The sequence below is a fragment of the Clupea harengus genome, chromosome 3, assembly GCF_900700415.2.
Source record: "Clupea harengus chromosome 3, Ch_v2.0.2, whole genome shotgun sequence".
Taxonomy (NCBI): Eukaryota; Metazoa; Chordata; class Actinopteri; order Clupeiformes; family Clupeidae; genus Clupea; species Clupea harengus.
Window position 1 is genome coordinate 7,998,767 of NC_045154.1, and position 6,168 is coordinate 8,004,934.

Sequence of the window (6,168 nt, forward strand, 5' to 3'; positions counted from 1 at the left end):
ATTCAAGTTATTTTTAACTAGATATGCGTTTTAACAACCACTTAATTGCACCACGTAGTAAAAGTGACCTAAATCACTTAAAAAACACAGTCAAATATACTTGCGATACTTGTGGATTACCACTGATCACAAGATGCTCAGTCAGAAATGTTGTCATAAACCACAAGTTTTCCTCAAACTCGGTGGCAGGATCGAATTCACTCGAACGCACCCAACACATCTCAAATGTCACTTGAGCTGCATGCCAGTGATGTGAACTGAAGCAAGTACAAGAGCTGTGCCTTTCGACTTCAAAAGCTAAAGGTAAGTTAACATAATTTAACCTCTGCCTACTTTGGTAATTCGTCAGCGATATTGAAAACAAAAATGTTTGTAAAAGACCAAGACTTCTGGTTGAAGTTATTAACTTGTTAGCAAACAAAGCTAGCACACTTGACGTCAGCTAAGACAGCTAACCTAGCACAATAATTCAATTGAAGCCATGTCGACTGAGCTAACGTCTCTCATATGTTTTAAACTAGTGCCAGGTAATACAATGTCAGAAAGTGTCCCTAGTAGTCTTGTCTGTAAAAAGTAAGCAAGTTCAGAGGATTCATTTAGTGTGAATGTTGGTGATATAATAGCTAGTAGCTGCAGTTAGCTCTTAGCTAAATAGCTACTCTATAGGTTAAGGATCCCCCACCCTGAGTGAAGCTTCGACTTGAAGTTGAAGATTTTTTTCTTTCTGAAAGAGTAACAACCCTTTTCTTTAAATTACAGATAGAGCAATTGGACAAGACAACACAGTCACTTCTGGAAGGTAAGTCTATGATAGTACATATGATAGAAGATGGTTAGATAAAGCCAAAGATTGTGGCTAGACTGGCTATGCATGGTTTCCCTAGAAGTGAATAGTTAGTTAGCTGGCTGGCATGGAGTGGCAGTAAGAAATGTAATAACAAAAATAGTAATAAAAACTTAAAGCTGTGTAAGGGATAATGTACAGTGAGGTGGTCATTATCGCGGCATAGCCGATATGCTACTACACTTTTCCTTGAATCTCAGCAAACTGGTGGTTGTCACTGGAGGGTTCTAACACCACTACATTTGTCATTTGTACATGTGACCCATTACATTGACTTGCAGCTTACTCAGTGCTCTTATGTATCCATAGTTTCAGGGTCATCATAAATATTGCACATTAACTTATACCACTTTGTTTGCAGCTGCACAGGCCATTGCCTTGTTGGAGGCGCTCCCAAAAATGTTCCCTTACCCAACCGCCTCTCCAAGAAAAGTCGGCAAGTGAGGCACTGTACCATGTTCTTGAGGTGGGTTTTAGTGTCAGTACATGATGCTTTCATTTGTGAATTTCATGCGTGTGGTTTAACTTCATTCTGCCCCCCTCCCCCAATTTGTTGCTTTCAGCCATCTGAGGACCCCAATGTCTTCTTGCGTAACTGATGACCTTGCCAAGGGACATGCTTCTGGAATCCCTCATGATACTGATGAGATGCTACTATGTGTTCCAGTTAACATATTCCAAGTGTATTGCTAGGCTATTGTCCATAATACAAACAGAGGTACTCAAAGATTTTATTCACGAGAGTGACAAGACGACAACATATAAAAAGGTGCTTGCTGACTGTCAAGCATTCATCCAAACCTAGTCTGTCTCTCCCTCTCTCTTTGTCAACCTCCTACTGTATGTCACTCTTCTGTATGTCACTCCCCCCCCCCAACTCTTTCTCTATATGTCTGGAGGTCAGGACAGCACACAGTAACACGTCAATGTCAATGATTTGTTGATTGTTTGATGAATTCTGACTGTTTGATGTGTTGCTGAATTGTCATCGTTTATGTAGATGTCAATATACCTTATGTCTGACAGTTTACTTAAATCATTATGTGTAATATGTAATTAAGTACATTTAAGCATTCTGATGCTTATTATTGTTCACTACTCTCAAATGGCTGTTATTGGTTTTCTTCATTAACAGGCTAATAAAACAGTGATAAATAATGTGTTGTGTCACGTTTCCTGATTTTAAGAGCTTGTGGTCTGATTTTAAGTAACTTAATGCTTAAGAAGTACTCCAGGTTTGAGTGATGACAAGACTTCTTTGGAAGTTACTAGATGACTTGAAATCAGCGTTGTCAGTCTAAATTTCACTTGTATTATTGTGGTCTTATGTAAAAGCCTGAATTGTCTCTTATTTCAAGTACTAATGCCTCAGAAGTTCACTAGATTTGAGTGACATCAGGCTTATTTTGAGGTAACTACATGGTTTGAAATGAGTGGAATTAGTCTTATTTCAAGACATTCTGTGCTTGAATTGTCTTATTTCAAGTACTAATGCCTCAAGTTCACTAGATTTGAGTGACATCAGGCTTATTTTGAGGTAACTACATGGTTTGAAATGAGTGGAATTAGTCTTATTTCAGGACATTCTGTGCTTGAATTGTCTTATTTCAAGTACTAATGCCTCAGAAGTTCACTAGATTTGAGTGACATCAGGCTTATTTTAAGTAACTACATGGTTTGAAATGAGTGGAATTAGTCTTATTTCAGGACATTCTGTGCTTGAATTGTCTTATTTCAAGTACTAATGCCTCAGAAGTTCACTAGATTTGAGTGACATCAGGCTTATTTTAAGTAACTACATGGTTTGAAATGAGTGGAATTAGTCTTATTTCAGGACATTCTGTGCTTTTGGAGTAATTGTGAAGGCTGTCTTATTTTAAGAAATCTTAACAAGTCAAATTTGCTTAACGCACTGGCAGCCAAATTTGCTTGTTTTAAGCAAAATTATGCTTAAATATGTAATAATTTGTCTTAAATCTAGAGTGGCATTTTTTGCAGTGCATATGTTGCTTAAAAGCCATAGTCCCCATTGAGATTGAGAATGTAACCTGGATGTTGTAGTCAATGTCTTCATCTCAGCAGTTAAAAACTGCTCTGGACTCAGGAAAAGAGGACCCCCTAGTGGCCAGTTGAACATACCTCAGCCTTACAATGCAATCTTTAAATGTTTGGCCTAATCTGCATTTACTGCAGTGCACTGCAGGATAGAATGGCATCTGGTGGCAAATATGGCATCTAAAGCATTTCTTTCAGTGAACATCCAGGTGTTTTCGATTGGCCACATACTTGCACTCTTGCAAGTTTATTTGTTTATCATTAAGACGATTACTTTTACGTTGCCATAAAGCAACGACTAAATGATACCAGTTGTGCTGGTGATTAGGGTTGATGGGAAAAGCATGTCTGCAATGTCTGCGCGACCTCAAGGGAGCTATGGAGAGAGCACAACTACAATGTACACAGCACAAGGTGGAGGGGAGGGGGTCAGACTTGGGAATAGATTTGTGTAGAATCTCAAAAAGATAGAGGGTAGATAGGACATGCATTATTTCACCCAGCTGGTGATTTGCCCTTTTCTATCCACACACAAGATGAAATAATGACAGCTCTTGCCAGGGGCTATTCAGTTTTGGCCAAAAGCTAGATCACTCTATCAATATCGCTTAGTTACCTGATGCAGCTGATTTTAAAGAGACAGTGTGCAACAATTCGCAACAATTTAAAGCATGTTTTTAAAGACAACTAGTACTGGTGTCACCAGTTGTCATGGTATATAGTCATGTGGAGGACGGAAAAACACACCTGCCGTTCCAACTTGCCACCTACGCTATGTACTATGCAGTTCTATGGTCCGGATCAGACCACCTAGTAAAAATGTAAAAAAAAGCTTTCACAGCTGGACATTGCAAAAAAGATATGAGTTAGCATTCTAGCAAGCCTTTTATCAGTGCCAACTGTGCTGTTGTTGGTGTTTGTAAGGATTTAGCAGTAGTTAGATTGCTAGTTTTTGACCAAAACAACTTGAGGAATTTTAGCGGGTTGTGTCAAATGGAGAAAGACAAAAGACAACTGCCTTCATCTAAATCCTTCATAAACCATTCATTTTTCAACTGCAATTTTATCCTAACAGTCTAGTGGTCTTTAGTCAGACAATATGCTAACATTTATTAAAACATTTTTCCCCTGTCTTGAATGTATAGCAGTTGTCATATCTTCAGTGACACAAAGAGGACAGTGTCTGTCACTAGGAACTAGGATGTTGTTACTCTGTCTGTGCCTGCCAAGATCAATAAGTTACTTTGGCTTGAGTTGGCACTACTGGTGCGAAGAGCACCCCTCATCAGCACTCTTCCAAACACAAGGACTTTCTGAGCAAGTAGCCTTTAGGGTGTGTCCGGTTCGCTGGCTGCCTAATGACTGTGCTCCTCAAATCACAGTGGAAAGGAGCGACCTCAAAGTCACCTGGGAAATGATCCTGGGATAGCCATGCTAAAACTCAGATATAGATGTATGTTTTGAAGCACAAACTCATGAGTGCATTCAAAATGTTATTCTGTTGTTCCGTTTTTCTCACGTCCATTTATAGGAAATCGTAATGGCGTTGCCCTAAGAAATGAGGGCACACGAGATTGACACGACTGCACACCTGACATTGAGACCAGAGTGCCACAGCAGCATGCCAATTATGTGTGACCATCACTTGACCTTCAGTCCCACCCAGACACTCTGAAAGAGTAGGGCCTTCCAGACCAGAATCTACAACACAGATGCATCCGTCAGAGACTGCTTTTCAACACAGAATTTGGCAAGACTTTTTTCAGCTTGTGTGGGTTCCCTGACATTGTAACTTCTTGGCAGATGTGCAGAGCCTGCAGGTTTTGGCTTGGGGTTTTTGTTGGGCCTTTGTGTGCGTGTGTGTGTGTGCGTGTGCGTGTGTGTGTGTGTGTGTGTGTGTGTGTGCGTGTGTGTGTGAGAGAGAGAAAGCAAGCAGACCGCAAGCTGTGAGACTGATCCAGACAGGTCTCTGGACGCCCAGGGGAAAAGACATCATCCCAAAACCTGAGCACCACTCTGACTGTGAAATTACATTCGTAGAATCATATTATTCAATTTACCCCGTTAAAATCCATGAGGTTTGCTTATATGACACGAGCATGACTGACAGCGCCTATACTATTTTGTACTCACCTCCCTGCCCTGTGAGACTAGAGGCACCTTATACTGAGCTCGTCTGATTGCCTCAGGGCAGGGCATGCTATGATCCACACTGCAGCAAAGACAAAAAAAACTGTTTTGGGTTGGACCAGGCACTTGCAGTCCACTTGTACTCAGTGTCCTTGCGTCCTGGTTATTTTACCAGGCATACACTTGAATTCAATGTGCATTGAAACAGTTATGAAAGGCTTTCCTGTGTTGATTTTTCAATTACACTTCATGGTCACCTTTAGGTGGGTGTGCTAATTAGAATGAAAAGACATTTGAAACCTTGGCCAGAATGATGCCTTAAAGTATGATGATGGCTTTCTCTGCTAGTGCTGTATCAACTACACATTTAGGATTAGGAGGATTCTACAGCTTTAATACATCCCCAATTACCCATCTTCTTCCATCATACACTAACAGAACATTTTCATCTTTCTGATTCTCTGCTGTGACCTTGAGGATCAAAAGAAGCTGACTGACAAGGGAATACCATTGTGTATCCTTTGCACAATGCTCTGTTATTCTGATTATGTTATTCCCACAATGCTCTGAAGAGAGAGAAGTAAACATTCATTGCTTGAAAAGACATGGTTTCCGGCCATTCACATTATCTCATATAGAGAGATTAGAACCGTAAAATTGATTTCCATACGGCAACACTCCCAATAACTATTTATCACAAACACTCACAAACAAATAGGAAGAGTGACACCAGCAAGAAGCTTATATAATGATAACAAAATGAATTGTTAAAAAGTCAAAGGAGTGCCAGTTACTTCAGGACTTCATGTAACAGTGACTATGCAATAACTTGACAGGGCCTATTTATTGCACTTTACCTGTCAGAACAGAGCAAACAAGGCATAAACAAATATGGAGAGTGACCCTCAACAATATATAGTTTTTTTTATGTGCAGACGTTAACATTTGTAATAAATAAGGAGATAATCCATTTTACTGATAGGTAAGAGGGCAATGTGAAATATATAGGAGGGGGCTTCTATGTAATAATGCATTGTGCCTTTGTCATACAGACATTCCCTGAACCCAACTGACCCTGTCACTCTGATTTTTACTCAAACATGAAGCTTAAAAGAAAGACTTGGGGCCTGAACACAATA

General features: G+C 39.9%; 1 long non-coding RNA gene across 2 annotated transcripts; it reads left to right on the plus strand.

Annotated features, from left to right (window-relative positions):
- Positions 1 to 213: 213 nt before the first annotated feature.
- LOC116219512 lies at positions 214 to 2,002 on the plus strand. 2 transcript variants are annotated; one of them, XR_006152320.1, is made up of 3 exons: positions 214 to 303; positions 760 to 1,310; positions 1,408 to 2,002. It is a non-coding gene; the product is annotated as an uncharacterized LOC116219512 (long non-coding RNA). The 2 variants fall into 2 exon arrangements; XR_004163202.2 differs by having other exon boundaries at positions 250 to 1,310.
- The last annotated feature ends 4,166 nt before the right edge of the window (positions 2,003 to 6,168 follow it).